Source organism: Podarcis liolepis (assembly GCF_965112155.1).
Source record: "Podarcis liolepis genome assembly, chromosome: 11".
Taxonomy (NCBI): domain Eukaryota; kingdom Metazoa; phylum Chordata; class Lepidosauria; order Squamata; family Lacertidae; genus Podarcis; species Podarcis liolepis.
In genome coordinates this window covers 6,047,732-6,067,465 of record NC_139565.1, presented here as the reverse complement: position 1 = coordinate 6,067,465, position 19,734 = coordinate 6,047,732, and the positions used below count along the sequence as shown (strand labels likewise).

The following is a 19,734-nucleotide window of genomic DNA, read 5'->3' as shown; positions in this document are numbered from 1 at the left end:
TGCCGATTTATTGAGAGTTTACTGTGTATAAATATTCATGGTAAATAAACAAATGCATTATACAGATAATGCTAGCTTTAGCGCTGTTAAAAACAACTCCAACATTTGTAATTGGGGGAGTATGCAGTCAAGTATTAATAAACCGTTATCATAAAGTTTACTGCTTGCATCATAAATGGAGTTTTTTTTTTAAATTGAGATCACTGAATAAGAATAGAATTAACCCAATTCAGGATGGGAAGGCCAGATATTGGGGCTAGACATGAGTAGGCCTGATGGCTGGACAATCAGCAACTATCTGCCTGCAACAGGGGGAACTAGATAGAGTTATTTATTTTATTTATTTAAATATTTAGAAACTGCATATTCATCAAAAATAAAACAAGGTGATATATCACCTCAACAAAAGCATTGGTAAAGACAGTTTTTTTTTTAAAAAAATCACATTCCCAGGTCTGTCTGAAAAGTGCACGTTTAAAAAGACATCTAAAAGAAAGCAGGGATGACTCCTGCCAGACTTCAATTGGCAAGGAGTTCCACAGGGCAGGACCTGTTGCACTAATGGCTTGGCCTCTGGTGGGGGCAGACTGAGCCTTAGGGGCCAATCAAAAGATCACAGCGATTGAGGTGCAGCATAAGGAATCAGGTAGGTTTGAATTAACACAAGAACCTTGAACCTGTCCCAGGAGCATAGCTATAAGAAAAGATATTCTGAAGTTTATTAAGGGTTGCTGGAAATGGTAACTCTGTGAGGTGTAAACTACAGTGCTCAAAATTATTTGAGGGAAAGAAAGTGCTTCAAATGTGCTTTAATGGCCCAGTTGTGTACACAGCCTTAATCACTAGGGATGGCTTAAAAACATTTGCACAACATCTGTCTCTTTAGCATTGTGGACATAAAATGGAGGTTTTCTTGTATTGCATCCTCACGCTAGTGGCCAGTTGGTCAGTTCAAGTCAGGGATGGTGCAGCGGGTGCAGAATGCTGCAGCGAGGTTCCTCACAGGGTCTCTGCCATGGGAGCATATTCACCCAGTGCTTTTCCAGCTGCACTGGCTCCTGGTGGAGTACAGGGTCAGATTTAAGGTGCTGGTTTTAACCTTTAAAACCCTATATGGCCTAGGACCCTTGTACCTACGGGACCGCCTCTCCTGGTATGCCCCATGGAGGACCTTAAGGTCCATAAATAGCAACACCCTAGTGGTCCCGGGCCCTAAGGAAGTCAGATTAGCCTCAACCAGGGCCAGGGCCTTTTCAACACTGGCCCCGGCCTGGTGGAACGCTCTGCCTCATGAGACCAGGGCCCTGCAGGATCTGATTTTTTTCTGCAGGGCCTGTAAGACAGAGTTGTTCCGCCTGGCCTTTGGCTTGGAATCAATTTGATCCCCTCCCCCTCTTTCCTTTTTCCTTTCTCCTCCTGTGATGGAACTCCTATTTAGGGACTACCCTGGCTTTTTTCTGGCCCATGTAGGACCGGTCTGGATAGTTAGCCTTGATGAAGACTTGACTTTTTCATCCCCCCAAAAGTTTTTGATTTGAGTTTCTACTGAAATGAGGCTGCATTTTAATGTTGTATTTTCATCTTGTTTTTAAGTTGTATTTTAATCAATTGTTTTTATACCTGGTGTTAGCCACCCTGAGCCCAGTCTTGGCTGGGGAGGGCAGGGTATAATAATAATAATAATAATAATAATAATTATTTATTTATTATTATTATTATTATTATTATTATTATTATTATTATTATTATTGAGTGACAGCCTTTCCCTATTGGCCAGACGTGGGGCTTGGCCCGCATCCATTGGACCTAAAGGGCTCACTGAACACAGCAAAGGGCAGCCAAAAGCCCACATAAGAATCCATAAAAAGGTACAATCCTTAATAACAACAGCACAGCAACTCATAACAAATCACTAAAGGGCAATTACTAATTGTAGCAGCAACTCATATATTTGTTTAATGAAAAGCCTCCCAGAAAATTGTAATGAGATGAGGCCAAAAGCACCTTAGGAGGGAGTGGGTTCAATATGTGAGGAGCTACCACATAAAGGAGGCTTTTCCCACCCCCACCCCCACATACAGTGGTACCTCGGGTTACAGACGCTTCAGGTTACAGACTCCACTAACCCAGAAATAGTACCTCGGGTTAAGAACTTTGCTTCAGGATGAGAACAGAAATCGCGTGGTGGCAGCGGGAGGCCCCATTAGCTAAAGTGGTGCTTCAGGTTAAGAACAGATTCAGGTTAAGAACAGACCTCCAGAACGAATTAAATTCTTAACCCGAGGTACCACTGTACAGTGGTGCCTCGCAAGACGAAAAGAATCCGTTCTGTGATTCTCTTCGTCTAGCGATTTTTTCGTCTTGCGAAGCAAGCCCATTGACAGATTAGCGGATTAGCGCTATTAGCGCTATTAGCGGCTTTTAGCGGCTTATCTGCTGATCGGATCAGCTGATAAGCGTCTTAGCGGCTTAGAAAAAGGGGGGGGAGGAAAAAAAAACCAGCAGGAACTCGCAAGACATTGTCGTCTTGCGAAGCAAGCCCATAGGAAATTCGTTTTGCGAAGCACCTCCAAAACGGAAAACCCTTTCGTCTAGCGGGTTTTCTGTCTTGCGAGGCATTCGTCTTGCGGGGCACCACTGTACTAGAATGCACCCTGGCAAAGTTTCACTCAGACAGGAAAACAAAGAAACCCAATGCCTTGGATTGTCCGTTTTGGCTCTTGGCAGGATTGTTTGGAAACTTTCAAAAGATGTGATTTATGCTTCTAGTTTATTATTAGAAGGAACAGTGTGGAAATGGAAGTGTTGGTGGCTGCATACCAGGGCGACCTAACTCAGCATAACACTTCAGAAACAAATTATGTAGGATCATTGCAAATAATTAAGCAGTGTCATTCTTGATTATCTTGGTAATGAAGAGGCAAGCCAAGTGCTACTTATTACACCTCCAGGGCCTGGCAATGCTGCCTTGTGTTTAAACCCTAATTGATTTTTGATTGTCCTACCTGAAGAAAATATCTCATTTTCTTAGAACGGATCCTTCTAGCTATTTGTAATTATGATCCTGATCCCAGGGAGACTCGTTCTTTCTCAGATAACAGCAGAGGAATTACTGGAGTGAGTAATACAGGTTGCGCATCTTAAACCTGGCGTAGGAGAAGGATGTTGTGAGAATTTCAGATGTGTGATCGGAAGTTGTCTCCCTGGTGTAAAGTTGTTAGAATGCCTAAGAGGGCCGCAGCACAGGTAATGGGTTATTTTGAATTCCAAAAACCTAAATATATGTTACGTTGAAGACCTGTGGGTGAATCTCGTGGTGTGTTTAGCCCTTTCACTTCAGCTGTACAGTGGTGCCTCGCAAGACGAAAATAATCCGTTCTGTGATTCTCTTTGTCTAGCGGTTTTTTCGTCTTGCAAAGCAAGCCCATTGACGGATTAAAGGATTAGCGCTATTAGCGCTATTAGCGCTATTAGCGCTATTAGCGGCTTTTAGCGGCTTTTAGCAGCTTATCTGCTGATCGGATCAGCTGATAAGCGGCTTAGCGGCTTAGAAAAAGGGGGGGGAGGAAAAAAAACCAGCAGGAACTCACAAGACATTGTCGTCTTGCGAAGCAAGCCCATAGGAAATTCGTTTTGCGCAGCACCTCCAAAACGGAAAACTCTTTCGTCTAGCGAGTTTTCCGTCTTGCGAGGCATTCGTCTTGTGGGGCTCCACTGTATTTCCTCCTATCTGAGGATGCAGTTTAGATCAGGGAAGTGGCACAGGGGGGAAAGGGTTAAATGCCCTTTTCTCTAAGGCCTCATTTTTGAAGCCCCCTGAAATGTTTGGAATGCCACTGGTTTTTCTAATGGTTCCAACTTACCAGAGTCTGATGTGGTTCCAGCCCAGGTTTTACTTCAGATTTTCTCTTTCTGCACAAGATTACAGTAGGCAGAGGGCCTTCTCGGTAGTGGCGCCCGCCCTGTGGAACGCCCTCCCACCAGATGTCAAAGGAAAAAACAACTACCAGACGGTTAGAGGACATCTGAAGGCAGCCCCATTTAAGGAAGCTTTTAATATCTGAAGGACTATGGTATTTTAATATTTTGTTGGAAGCCGCCCAGGGTGGCTGGGGAAACCAAGCCAGATGGGTGGGGTATAAATAAATTATTCCTTGGGCACATGAAGACTCTTCATCCCACTGCGATGTATACTTCCATCTTTCAAGTAAAAATTAAATCACTGGGAGATCCAGTCATGGATCTACTGTGTAATGTGTAGCTTGGGCTGGAGATAAAATGACATGAAATGATTATTCTGTGGCCTTATAAAACCATACGTAACCATTATGTATAAGACCACTCTCTTGGAAGTTAATATTGAGAACTGTCATTTGTTGAGAGTGCTGAGTATTTATTTCCAATAATAATAATAATAATAATAATAATAATAATAATAATAATAATAATAATTTATTATTTGTACCCCACCCATCTGGCTGGGTTTCCCCAGCCACTCTGGGTGGCTTCCAACAAAGATTAAAAATACATCAAAATACATTAAAAACTTCCCTGAACAGGGCTGCCTTCAGATGTCTTCTAAATGTTAGGTTTATCTCTTTGACATCTGATGGGAGGGTGTTCCCACAGGGCGGGCGCCACTACTGAGAATGCCTGGTTCCCTTAGACATTGTTGGCCCCTGTGTTCTTTCAGAAGATGCAGTGCCTATCAAGCCAGTTTAAGCCTTTGCTATAGATGGGGCCTATAGAATTTGAAGTGGAATGCAAGTGCTGTTTTCTGCTACAAGTACACTTAGGGTATTGTGTGAACTGATTTGCATGTGTGAGGAGAGGTCCTATGTACATGTGCATGTGTGGGATGTTGTGGGTATCCCCCAGATGCACAACTTAAATAGTTCCAGAGCAAGAAGCAGTGCTCTGGAGAAGCAAATGGTTCAAAGTCCCCAATTCACCTGCTTTGTCCTCCTGCCATCTTTGTATCTGCTGAACGTAGTTAAAACATTTGCAAATGCTCTGGTGGACTTGCCCTAGAGTGAAGGCCTTCTGGGAGATGATATATAACGAATTAAAAAAGGTGTTTAAATATACCTTTACCAAAAAACCAGAGGCCTTCCTCTTGGGCATTGTTGGCCAGAATGTGTTAAAGAAGGACAGAACATTTTTTATGTATGCAACAACGGCAGCAAGGATATTGATCGCTAAGAATTGGAAGACTCAAGAGCTACCCACCTTGGAAGAATGGCAGACGCAGCTGATGGACTATATGCAACTAGCTGAGATGACCGGCAGAATCCGAGATCTGGGAGAAGAGAGAGTTGAAGAAGACTGGAAGAAATTTAAGATTTATTTACAAAAATATTGTAATTTGGCTGAATGTTGATAGGGATGCCAGAACAGAAATAACTGTCTATCACTAAACTAGACTTAAGTTTAACCATATTTTAATGATTGAATCTAAAGACTACGAACAAAATGATAATTTGCTTGGAAATAATTTTATAACGATGCAAGTGTGTGGGGGAGGTGTGAGGGAGTCCAAAGTGATGATGAAAAGATGTTAAATAATTAATGTTATTTTACTGAATATGTTTTTTTTGTATTGAAAAACCTTAATAAATATATATTGGAAAAAAAAAAATTTGCAAATGAAAGTCTTAAGAGCATGACTAGATGTTGTTATACCCTTTGGAAACCAAAAAGTGCCTGCCCTCTTGAATCTCTCTTGGCTAGTAAAAAGAATTCTGGCTTCACAGCTCCAGTGTCAGTGATGTAAAGCCATAATCAGCCGAAACGTGGTACGTTTTGAGCAATATATATTGCACTGCAGGGTTCATGGGTAATAATCTCTAAATGCTCTCTAGCAAAAGATAGTTTCCTGAATAAATGAGGCACAACTGGGCATTGTTCCAATGAAAACGTTGGCTAGATGCTGCTGCTCTGGCTAAAGACATTGTGAATGGAATCGCTTCAGGCCACTGCTGCAGAAGAGAACGGCATTCCCCATCCAAAGGGAAAAGAGAATTGTAAAAGTGTGAAGTTGCTCATAAATTTGAAGACTGGGAGGGAGGGGGGTGGAACCCAAGAGCTGTATTTTGTGGCATGAAGTTGCTAATCAAGCAGGAATGCTGGAAGCAGTTGTGTACATCTCAGAACTGTTCCTAAATTTGGGCTGGTAGTCATTTTCAGGTATTAAATATAAAATGTAACAGACACAAAAAAGAGCTTTTCAGTTCCTGCTTGGCAGTGGAACAGAAAAAGCATTTGTAGAAGACATTAGAAAAGGCATAGCCCAATGCAATAGGCCACAGAGCTGTGGGTCTGTATGCATGTTATATAGGTTATGTTTGGGATGAGCGGCACCTCATAAATTGTCCCTCATGCATCATATTTCACCGTATGAATGAAACTGCCTGACCCAAACTCAGTTAATTTGTCCACAAAACCTGGTGTTGTTCACCCTGAGTGGCAGTGGGCCTCCAAGGAGACAAGCAGATGGCTTTCCCAGCCCTCCCAGCTTCTTCTCCTTCCTCCACTTTCAACTGCGGCTGCCCAAACATGCCAGATCCTGATAGAACGGGGTGTGTTTGTGTGTGGCATGATAGCAGCTTCCTTTACTCTCATAATGTGAAAATTCAGAGTGCTGACAAAGCCCACACAATCCCTTAAAAAGTCTATATGAACATGTCCTTAGGAAGAAATAGAGACGGAGAAGGCATGCCAGTTTAAGGTGATTTTTTTTTTGCAAATGTAGCTCCATGCTGCTGACACTGCCATTAATTCAGAAGAGATAGAAAGGGCTAAGTGATGAAAAACTCTTGGCTGGAAACATGAAGAAATTATGTTGAGGAACTCATGTAATAGCAGAAGGTAGTCACAGGTTTATGGTCTGTATTGATTAGCTAATAGCAAGGAAAGGCAAAGTTCATGATGTTGCAGAAAAGAGTTGGCTACCTGAACCAGAAAGAATTGTGTTCCACTGCCAATTTGCAAGTTCTTGAGAAGGATCAGTTTCTAGAACAGGCATAGGCAAACTCAGTGCTCCAGATGTTTTGGGACTACAACTCCCATTGTCCCTAGCTAACAGGACCAGTGGTCAGGGATGATGGGAGTTGTAGTCCCAAAACATCTGGAGGGCCGAGTTTGCCTATGCCTGTTCTAGGACAACTGAGCCTGTAAGAGGAAGGAAGGATTTATGTGTTGGCACCAATTTATGAGATGTATTGATGGTCATGAATTTGGATGACTTTAAAATGGGTTCAGATACATTAATGTATCTGAGTACATTAATAAACCTACCAAAGGCTAGTAGCCATGATGGACACATACTACCTCAAGCGCCAGCACCTCTGAATGCCAGTTCTGAGGAGAACATTGCCTTCATGCCCTGTGTATGGTGGACTTCCCTTATTGGTCTCATTGGTCACTGTGAGAATAGGATGCTGGACTCGAAGGGACTTTGGTTACTTTTTATGCTCTTATGTGGCTCTGCAGCAAACAGAAAGTCTGTCTCAACATCAGACCTTTCCATATGACAAAAAACTTAGCAGGAACTCAGGGCCAACATGGACATGTGTGAATACAATTGATGCACATGCCATTTTCTTTTTCTTCTTCTTTGTTGTTATATACATAGCAACCTGGAAACCCTGGGGTGTGGGGTAGGGAGGAGTAGCTTAACTTTTTCCCACCATGCCATGATCCTAACACTTTCTGTATCTGGAGCTGTGATCTCTATTTCAGGCACCATGGTGGCCATTTCCGTAACAAAAACAGGCAATTTCCTTCGCATCCAGTTCCAGTAGTTCCAGTGCCAACACCCAGTTCCAAAGCGGTGGAAGAAAGGTCATCCTTACTCCAGAGGGGACTGCCATGTTTCAGGGAATGGAAAAAGTGTGGGCTGTTGTGGGGGGATTCTTACAGGGGAATGCGTAGCCTTTCATGACACATATTTACGAATGTGTGAGTGCACGAGGTCACTGGTGGTGCTGGTACAGGTGAATCAATTCCAGGGAGAAAGCAGAGGTCCAGGGCTGCCGAGGGACCACTTCTTCCAACAGGACCTGGCAGTAGCTCTGCAGGTGTAGGGGAAACCGATATCTCTACAAGAAGTGTGCATGCACACGAAAGCTCATACCAATAACAAACTTAGTTGGTCTCTAAGGTGCTACTGGAAGGAATTTTTAAATTTTGTTTCATCTACAACAAAAGTGATACTGCACATTTATTGCACAAATGAGTGGTTGTCATATTACTACAAAATGGTGATATAAAGATAGCTTTGGTGAATATATAAATAAACCCCAAGCATAGCCCTTCTGGGATGTTATTTGACTCTGCAGTAAAGCAAGCTTGGAGTGGCTGCCAGCCTCTACCATGCTTCAAACATACATTCACTCTGCCCTGCCATGTGGACACTGATTATTATTATTATTAAGTAATTAATTTATAGCCCGCCCATCTGGCTGGGTTTTCCCCACCACTCTAGGTGACTCCCAACAGAATATTAAACAGAGTAATACTCCAAACATTAAAAATTTCCCTAAAAGTCAGGTAGTTGTTTATTTCCTTGACACCTGGTGGGAGGGCGTTCCACAGGGCGGGCGCCTCCACCGAGAAGGCCCTCTGCCTGGTTCCTTGTAATCTCACTTCTTGCAGTGAGGGAACTGCCAGAAGACCATTGGAGCTGGACCTCAGTGAACGATGGGGGTGGAGACGCTCCTTCAGGTGTATCTTGGTGTATCTGACTTACGTGTAAATTAAACCCACATTTGAGTGTGATTTTTGTCCTGAAAGTAACCCGTGGATTCATTACCAGGAATAAAAAGCGTAGGACAAAACGGCGACTCCTGAAGGATTACCCGTTTACTCAAAATTCATCTGCATTTGTCTGCACAACATTTCAGGGGTGTGTGTGTGTGTTATGCAGTGTCCACTGTTTCTTGAATATTTGTTTGTGGGGAGAGAATACAATGTTGCATCAAGCAACAGCCATTGTATACTTCCCATTGTATACTCCACATAACTTTCTTTACCACCAAAAACTTGTTTTTTTTAAAGCATTTTTATTGTGCATGAGTTCTAAATTCACCTTCATCACACAACCTGAATTTGCCACTATGCAATTGAAACCCATCCACAAATTAGCAATAACCTTGATGCGTCTTTGTTTTGCAATACAGTCTAGGTAACTTCAGTTCAAGTCATTAAAGAAAGCTTTTTTAAAAAATAAAAACCAACAACTGGGATCCTATTTCCCTTTCAGCATAGCCACCAGCGTCCTGAAACACCAAATACAAAGTGCTGCCAATTTATCAAAGCCGTACCTGTCCTGAGAGGACAGGAATTTTATATTACTTTTGGCCAGGGGGTTCATTTTACAATTCTGCCTGTGCATATACATTTCCTTAGGTTTAAGAAACCCAATTCAAATGCTGCCTTGCCGGAGAATCTTTAATCTTGCTTAATATGTCAGCTATGCTAGCAGAAAACGAGACCACCCATGTTTGTATACGACAAGAGAAAACCAATCCTCTCTTCATTATTCAAACCATCAGGCCATAGACAAAAGGGAGAAACAAAGAAACAAATCACTACAGTGACACCCAGATCTTTCCCATTTTATCTTGACAGGATTTTGTTTCTGCTGTGTTGCTTCTCTCCCTCCCACCCCTGGCTATTGCCTCCTGTTTCTCTTTATGGTAATTGAAGCTGGACCCAAAAGCCCTCAGAGGCTTGTATCCTCTCTTCACATGAGTGACGCTTCAGTGATAAACTTGAACTTAAACTTACTGAGGTGTAACTGAGGGTTCATTTGATAGCTAGTGGTTTTCAGCAGCACTGGAGGGCTTTGGGGGCTCGACGTGCGTGAGATTGTTAATGTCCTGTGAGGGAAAACAATAACACATTTCATTAATGCGTTCATGTGTGAAGCATCCATTAGTGCACTCTAGGTATTAATGACGTTATGCTTTAAAATGACATGTGGGGCATGACAGGAATTGCAAGGTCTGATGAGAACAGATGACAAGATAGGCAAATATTTGAATGGCTTCATTTGCCTGCCGGTCAAAGGATGGGCGGAGGGGAAGGGAGCAAGGGAAAACCTGGAAATGATTCCGTTCCATCTGTGTGCGGATTGGACTGAGTGGCAAGTCGGAGGGAAAAGAGTTAGCACTGATTCAGGAAAGGATTTACACAAAGAGCTATAAAGCTTTTAATGTTTGTGTGTGTGTGCATATCTATCCATTTGTATGCTTGTATTTATGTATTTCTTCCAGAAAGACAAAGAGATGGGTGATACCCAAGTAAGTCCTGCATTGCAGGGGATTAATTAACTTGAAATGAATACTATCTCTTTATTACAAGGGTTAGGCTGCAGGTCTATGCACATTTTGAGAACAATGGGATTACTTCTGAGCAGGCATCAATGACTGGTTCACTTTTGGTTGTTTTTAGTATGATGTAGAGAGTGGAAAACAGAAGGAAACAAATGCCAATTGTCAACATATTTCCTTGTATACATAAATTAAAAAGTACCAAAAGTGTGGCAAAGCAGAATTGCCTTGTTCTAACACACACACACACACACACACACACACACACACACGAGAACCTAGTTCAGGGGCCTGATCTGCTACACTGCAAGCATTTTTCTGGCTCTCCAAAGGTTCCCCAGTGGTGGGGAAAAAGGAAAGACACAACACTGGGAGGAGTGGAGTCTAGTGCTGTGATGAGCATGCAAATTGCTCCTTCCTTAGTCATGAGACTGATCATTTAATGAGCAGATAGGGCAATAACCCTCTTCCTCAGGTGATCTGCACCAATCAGCTGAGGAGGCAATGCAACTGCATATGTGTGCGCACCCTGTGCCTGTACAAGAGCGTGTGAGAGAAAGCATGGGGTGACCACACCTACTTTTTGCCATACACACACCTGGCATATTGGCTAAGGGCATTGGCAACCCTCAGGCCAAAAAAAGGTTAGCCACCCATGTTTTAGGCGGTATCTGGACCTGTGCAATGCCGAGCGAGGTAGTAATTAGCCCATGACAGTCTAGCAGTGAAACCAGAGAAATGCTCTTCAGAAGGATTGACCATTTGGAAACTGGATAAACTCTTGTGGGCACCATGCACACTGCAATTATGCACACATGCAACCACACTCACTTGTCCTCCCCCCCCAGTCCTCAATTATAGTGGTCATTCTATTTTTTAAAGCCTGATTTCATCATCCAGGGATTGAGACCCTGTAGGCACCAGGGAGGGCCCCTCCCAGTGTCTGTGTGCCCATAGGTGCTGCGCTGGCAACACATAGGCATTGTATCAGAGGGTGGCCAGACTATGGAACAGAAAACAAATTGGCCTCCGTATGTTGTTGGACTCCAATTCCCATCAGCTCTAGCCAGCATAGTTAATGGTCCAGGGTGAAGGGAGTTGGAGTTCTGCAGCCTTTCCATAAATCTTGATATAGGCCAGCCCAGCCAGTACTTCAGCTGACAGGATCTTAAAGAGGCAAGCTCTTGACTTGGAGCCTTGAACTTTGATGTTACCATGTGGCTCCTGCATGCCAAATCAAGCAGAGCCTAAGAGGGGAAGGAGGGACCCAAGCACGTTTGTGCACTGAGATGAAGAGAGCGTGCAGACTCTGGGTTAGCGAGGCTCAGCTCATTTGACTCAGGGTCAAAGAGAGACCTTCTGTTTCAGGAGCTGTGTAGGCTATTCCCTGTCCGACTGGTTTCAATGAGCTTGGAGGGTCTGGGAGTTCCCAAAGCAGCTTCTTCCTGAGCCACATCATTACAGGCCGCCTGAGGCCAGGGGGTCATGACACTAATATGCATGCAATAATGGAGATTATACCAATGGGGTTGGGGCTGTTCACAGGAAGAACCTAAAGCTGGGCAAATTATTTCAGTGGACAGGTTCACCAATAGGTCACTAGACAGCACTGAGACATTTGTCGATGGGAAGCTTGGGTTAATATCCTTCCCTCTCCAACCCTTGATTCTGACTCTTTTTGTTTTGCTTTGTCAGGCCTGTCTGTTTGGGTTTTCGTGATAAATTAGCAGATAAGCCTAGCTTGGAACATGGCTGGGTTCTTGCACAAGATTCGGGAAGAAAACGGATGTGACAGCTGCACAAGCCAGTCTTTGGATGACAGTACTGCACATCTCAATGCCATCAAGAATAATTTAACATGAATGATCTGACATGCTTGGCAGAGTCTCTGAGAAAGAAGGGAAGGGAGGGACAGTGGGGGAATGGAGAAGGCACAATGTTTTGCTAACTCTGATCAAAAAGGCCTTCTATGGCTACAATTTTTCGATTTAGCCCCAGAATAGAATTCTCTGCTTGGTTAACATCATGCGGCCCACATTAACAGACGGTGTGTAACTGCTATTGACTAGGAAGAACAAAGGAAAATACCCCCCCCCCACATCTTCAAGAGTTAGTCTTCAAGAGAATCACATACTTGAAATATTCAGAAAGCATCCACATTCAGGGTGAGGTTTGGCCGTACACTAATTCTCCCTTATTTTCCTTCCTACCAATCTTGATTCCAAAGCCAGGTTGAAGACATTTCTTACTCATATCAGACCTCACTCTTGCCCAGTTAATGATTTCAAACATTGTTCAGCTTTTTTTAAAAAAACAAGCAAACCAACCAACCAACCAACCAAAAACAACCACCTTTGCTCAATAATGTTGCCTGCAGATTTTATATAAAATGGCTTTAAATGGAAATAAGTAATACATTATTGAAACTTATAAGCCCTCAAATGTCAAAGTAATCATTAATGGCATTGTTGTTCTCCTTTTTAGTCCTTTTTATTTTATCTGTAAGCTGCCTTGAGTTCCTGTCAGGGAAAAAGGCAGCATATAAATAAGATAGCAATAGCAATAACACAATAATTTATTGTGATAACAAATACATATAAGAAGTTTTCCATTCATAACATTTTTCTACCAAAGTTAGAGGAAAATATGACTAGGGAATAGGCTTTCGATATCCATAAATTTCAATGTTGCTTTTCCTGGAAGGGGCTTGAGATTGCATGTAAACCCCTTCATTAGTATCCATTAGTACCTAATTAATTTAGAATTAATATCTGTTAATACCTACCTATTAAAGATTACCCACAACTGTAGTATGGCTGATAGAGCTAAGCTTTGTGATAAATTGTTTTCATATTAAGTCAGTGCTTTACTAGGTATTAGTTGCTATTATTATTATAAAACATAATATACCATTTTTAGATAATGAAGTGACAAAATATAGCCAAATAATGGGCATTATTCATTTTAAGAGTTGCTCTAGTGGAAGCCAGCACAATGAGTCCTGCTAGTGCAATGGGGATTTCTCCGCTCTCCTCTCCTGTGCCCCCCAAATCTACTCTGAGGGGACAGGAGAACCCCCAAAATAGCACACAGAAGTGGTGTAGGATTTGTCCTTTATATGTCATTGCAGGGTGAGCACTTTCAGCCAATTCATGTCCTTTAATTTTTTTCAATTTATATTGAAATTTTACCATGTATTATTACAACAAATAATAGTAACAATAATAGTTTATGGAAGTTCTGTGGAAAATTCTGCCATGTGCCTCTGCTTTGAGTTTTTTAAGGACATAGCAATATTCCTGATGCTAAGATAACTCACATTACGTATGGTAACCAAAATGATTTTAAAACAAAGCCTTTTTAAAATGAATATAACTTGATAAGCAGCAGAACATTCCTGGTAGTTACATGAAGACAATGCTCATATCTGTCTGGCCACCGTTGATAGTTCTTCTAACACAGCGAGTGATGGAGGCCATTATGCAATGTTGATTTTAAATATAAACACTGAATATACAAGACGAAGCATAAAAACACCCTCTCCGTATGAATTACCCAGTGGCCTTAGAATAGCACCTGGGATATTTTGACCTTTCCGAGTAGAAAATCACTAAGGGTAAATGGCAAGAAGCCAGAGGCAAACCATGACATTCATGTAGAACATAGCTGACAACTCTTTCTTCACATTGCATACCTTGCAGTAGAGGAATGACATATATGTTATGGACCGATATCCCTGATTTGGTTTCAACCCCAATAATTCCTTAACAGTGTTGCCTGTTAAATCAGCCAAATTAACTGATAGATTACGATACAAAAGATTGGGTCTAGATGAAATGTTTGAAAATTGTTCCCTGTTTGGAATGTATTGCAAAAGTAGCTGATGGTATTGTTTCTTTTTTATTATTATTTGTTGGCTGTCTTATGAAAAAAATGATACATGGGGATTTGCACATGATGGACTATTGTGGGTACCTAAGAAGGCATGAAAGATAAGATTTACTCATGTGTCTGATTAGTCAAGCTTCTATTTGGCATCAGTATTTGAAATCCAATGATTTTTGATGTTGGAATCCAGTCTTGAATATTTGTAGAATTGTCAGTTATGTATAGAATATTTCCCCTGATTAATCTCTTAAATAAAAATTCCTATTACCATAACCCCAGTATATTCACCTTTCTGAGACACTAATGGCAGAGTGAGATAATTTGCTATTTAATACACAAAGCTACTATTAATTAGTTTATTTAATTTACACTTGGCATTTTATATTGCCCAGTAAACCATATATTTCTTTGCACAGTTTTGCATTGTCAGAAGGTACCATCATTTTAAATATTTTGTCTTCCATTCTCTGTTACAATAACATACCACAGTCAAATTAATACCACAGTCAAAATAATGCCAAAAAAACAACAAGCACACTTCAAGCTGTTGGCCCTTTCAATTAAAATTGGCCTTCATCGGGCCCACCTGATTAATCAAGTAAGAGTGAAATTCCATCCATGTCTACTCAGAAGCAAATCCCCTTTAATTCAACAGTGATTCCCTGATAAATGTGTGTAGGATTAGAGGCTAAAGTTTTAGATAATTAATCTACTGCTTAAAATGATTTAAGTTTGCAGCTCTAACTGACAGAAATTGATAGCTGACGTGCAGTATGGCATTTTATAGCTGACATTGAATGGATTTAGTATTTGACAAGCATTATTGGAACTCTGACAATATTTAATAAGTGGGAGTTTAAGGCATTTGGTAATTTACACTTGACAACAATAAATAAACAGATATGAAACTGCCAACACATTTAAAGAACATCTATTTTAACCCCCCCCCCCTTATGATCAAATTCAAAGTTTGTAATGTAAAATCTCCATTTATGTATAACTCTTGTTCGGATTTAGATTGTTATGCAGATTAAAAGGAATAACAACAAATTAAAGTCAAAAGTAATGAAATTACGCTTTTTATTTCTCCCCTCTTAGTCAGTTTTGAAGTTCTCCTGTATTTTACCTCTTCACCAAGTTTTCCCTCTTCTCCACTAAAATTATCCTCAAGACCACCTTGAAAGCAAAAACCTTCTCTAAAGCATCCCAATATCACTTTGAGTCTTTTACAGCTGCATGGCAAGCAGAAATTATTGAGCAGGTGAACCTGTCTCCAATGACAGCTGTCCCTGTTCTCTGACTGCACACGCAACATCTCTCTGGAGATGAACAAAGGTTAATAATACCCTAACACTGCAACACAAACAATGGACAATCTACACACAACTTTCTGTGAACTTTCACCTTCATTGATATGCCTAGTCTTACCCTTGAATAGAAAACAAATATATAAAGGGGAATCCCTGGTTATGTTATTTTCTGTATTGAGAAATTATAAAATAACCCCATTTTTTTAAAAAAGAGAAGAATTAGCTAGGTTTAGCTAGGAAGATTCATCATGGAGATTGAGGTTAATTAACTATGGCAATTGGCCAATAAAGCTCTGACCTTAAATGAGTTAACAGTTGCTACTCTGCTGCCACTGCAATGCCCGACTCCTTGTAGGTGTGATCAGAGTCCAGGTAGACCAGGCATCCCTCCATAAACCTTTGTTCCCAGACTTGCATCTACCTTAGAGAAAGGTGCAGAATCCAGAGATCAGAGAAAGATAGCTTGCTACCAAAACCATATGTGATTACCTCCTTCTTCATCACCAGCAAATCACAGCTTCTTAATAGGCAGAGTAAACCCCTCTTTGCCCAGCCTTGTCAAAAACTTGAGAGATCCATGGTCAGGGTCCATGGGAACTGTATAACTAGTTCCCAAGGGATAATTGGCCTTGTGTTTTGCAAACACCAGCTCCAAGCTGGTGAGGGCAAACCCCTCTGGAAAAGAATTGAGAAAGCAGTTTCGAATATGACATAGCAGTTGATTGGGTGATGGTTAGTCGATAGCCCTGGCTAACTTCACATTCCAGTGGGCCACCAGTGAATCAGCTGAAATGCCATCAACATGGGATAAAATATCCCCTACCACTCTCTGGAAACCATTTGGATCCATTAAGTGGCAGGGGCGGACCATCCAAATCAGTCCCACCTCTGTGCAGAGGGTAAGGGTTGCGGAGAAGTCCAGTTGCACCAGGAAGTGATCTGACCATGGCACTTCTTTTGTTTCGCTTTTATTTAGTTTCAGATCACCCACGTCAATGGAGGTGAACACCAAGTCTAAGGCATGTCCGCAACTATGAGTTGGACCAAACTTATTCAGGGACAGCCCCATGGAGGCCATGCTTTCCACAAACTCCCAAGCGGCCCCTTGTGTCAGCATGGATGTTAAAATCCCCTAGGACAACCAAACTAGGTGTCTCCAGGAGAACATCTGCCATGACCTGAAGCAGCTCGGGCAGGGAATCCTTGGTGCAGCGGGGAGGTCAGTACACTAAAAGGAATCCTGTACTGCCCCTATTGCCCAACTTCCAGAACATGCAATCAGAAAACTGGGTCTTCCCAATAGGACGCATGGTGTAAGCTAGTGACTTCCTAAAAATCACAGCAACCCCCCCTCCCCACCCATATGACCTGGATTGCTGTGCATACAAGAAACCTGGTGGACAAGCAGTGGCAAGGACAGGCCCATCTGCTCCATCCAACCAAGTCTCTGTCACACGTGCCAGGTCAAGTCCTCCATCAATGATCAAGTCATTGATCATGCCAGTGGTCTTATGAATCATTGACCTGGCATTGCACAGCAGCACCTTCAGGTCATGTGGGTATCCCTTGCTGATTCTAGTATCCGTCCAGACAGGACCAGACCCGGAGGCAGGAATAGTCCTCAGACAACGACTAAACCTGCCTCCTCTGTAATGACATGGTCTGGTCATAGCATAACTCCTCTTCCTACCTGTGATCACTGAGATTGGGTGCCCCAGTGCATCCCCCCGTGGAACCTGCCCCAGCCATTCTGTTGGCTCGGGCCCACTCCCAGGCAGCCCTGACCCTCTCCCCTTAAAAACCAACTACAAACTATAAAGCAATAGAAACTAATTAAAAGCAAAACAAAAAGCAATTCAGTTATATTAAAAAAAAACTAATCCCCAGCCAAACCATAAACCAAAATCTAAAACACCACAAATTAAAACCATTTTAAAACATTTAAAAGCAGTCACTGAATTAGGGCAGGGTGAGCCTGGGCCCTGCCCCCCAGGCCAGATGGAAAGGGTCTTGCAGGGAGTGGCTTTCAGCACTCACAGCCGGTAGGTTGTTAGACTAAGATCTGGGGGACCTGAGTTCTAGTTCCTATTCAGCAATGAATGACCTTTGGGCAGTCAGTGTCTCTTAGCCTCACAGGGTTGTTGTGAGAATAAAATGGGGAGAGGAGAACCACCTTCAGCTCCTTGGAGAAAGGTAATAATGACCGCTCCCCACATTAACTGGGCGGCGGCTTTTGTGTGGTCACGCGCAGCCACCCGGGACTACAAGACTCCTGGCAAGGTAGCTGGCTCCCCCCCCCCAAGCTGGGTACCTGGAGGTTCCCACCTAGCCTTGACAATTAGCCAGTCTCAGCTTGGGGGGGCGTTGCCAAGGGTGTTGGCCAGGTAGAGTTAGGACCGCCCCACACTTACAATAGGGAGTGTAACTTACCTGTTAGTCCTCAGTCGGCTCCAGAACTTCCCCCACCCTGCCCTCCCTCAGTTCATGCCTTCTTTTGCAGTTTAACCTTCTTCTTTACAGCTATGTGGGGGCTGCTGCGGTCTTTGATGGATGCCGTTGAGAGACCAGGAAGGAATTTCCCTGCATTGGCAGGTTTTGCCTTCCTGTTAGCAAAACATCACAACTTTGGCAGTTTTTAGGCCTTGGGCGGAATCCTTTAGTCTATCTTCCTTCAATGGTGTGTGTGTGTGTGTGTGTGTGTGTGTGTGTGTGTGTGTGTGTGGCGGTGACCCCCTCCCCCCCGCAGCAGCGACCCCAGGGTTCCCCGTTAAAGAGGTATTTTGAGGGGAGGCATTGGCCATATGCCAGTGGGTTGTCAGTGCTCTCCCCTACGGCGCGACGAAATGGGGGTGGGGGACGGGCTCTCTGCTTGAACAGACGTTCTCTAGAGTCAGCCCAATCCCCACACACTTTGGATAACCCTGATGTTCCCCAGATCCCCAGCTGGGGACTGGGAGGGATAAACGCCCAATGCCTAAGCCAAGGTCTTCCTACATCTGAACGTTTAATAAAGTTGTGGCCAATTTTAATCCAATAGTAGTAGTAGTAGTAGTAGTAGTAGTAGTAGTAGTAGTAAGTAGTAGTAATAATAATTTATTATTTATACCCCACCCATCTGGCTGGGTTTCCCCAGCCACTCTGGGCGGCTTCCAACAGAATATTAAAATACAATAATCTATTAAACATTAAAAGCTTCCCTAAACAGGGCTGCCTTCAGATGTCTTCTAAAAGTCTGGTTGTTGTTTTCTCTTTGACATCTGGTGGGAGAGCGTTCCACAGGGCGGGTGCCACTACCAAGAAGGCCCTCTGCCTGGTTCCCTGTAACTTGGCTTCTCGCAGTGAGGGAACAGCCAGAAGGCCCTTGGTGCTGGACCTCAGTGTCTGGGCAGAACGATGGGGGTGGAGACGCTCCTTCAGGTATATTGCACCGAGGCCGTTTAGGGCTTTAAATGTCAGCACCAACACTTTGAATTGTGCTCGGAAACATTGTCGGGTGTCATTATTCTGTCTGGGGATTGCCTGGGGTTCAGGGTGTGTGTGTGTCTCCGCCTGTCCACGCAAAATGTAATACAGATGAATAAATAAATAGATCTTGCATCAGATATTCCACTTCCATACAGTAGACTGGATTGGATAAGCATGTGTTTATCTCTTCCTTTCTGAAATGGATGTGACTTTAAAGTGATTTGGCTGCTGGGGGTGGGGGTGGACCTTGATATGAAAGCTGCATGCAGGGAAGAACACACCACTTCCCTCAGTAGTTTGTTCCAATTACCTTGGGTATAAAATTTGTTCCTGCCAGCCATTTTGACTCCCCCACCCACTAGCTATAATTTCTAACTAAATGGATGGGTGAGTCCGTCCTCCCTGGCAGAGAGTCTGCTTCAGGAAATGGGATTAGGGAAACCATCTGAAATGTAAGTCAGAGATTGAGTACCACCAGCCCTTGAAAATAATGGCAAGTAGTTTAGATTTGATTAACCGTGCAAAGAGGAGCCAATGGGAGGTGTTCAATGGAAAGAGTGAAAGGGTCAGATCAGCAGCAAGAAAATAATTACTCGCTAATTGACAACACTCAATAATTGGTAATACGCCTCCCAACATTAATATGAGTTAGCAAGGCACTGCTGCTTTTTAAAAAAAAGAAAGTTCAGCTTTATATTCTGAATTCCCACTCAGTAATGGAATGATCGCCCCTGTGA

The 19,734-nt window shown here is 42.8% G+C and overlaps 1 protein-coding gene across 1 annotated transcript in view; it reads left to right on the top strand.

The window, feature by feature from the left end:
• The first annotated feature begins 544 nt into the window (after nt 1-544).
• Nucleotides 545-19,734, top strand: part of LOC310688469 (splicing factor C9orf78-like) — a 45,288-nt gene continuing 26,098 nt past the window's right edge. The window contains exon 1 of the mRNA XM_083465031.1: nt 545-646. The gene's annotated coding sequence lies outside the window, so the exon portion shown is untranslated. The remainder of the gene's footprint in view (nt 647-19,734) is intronic.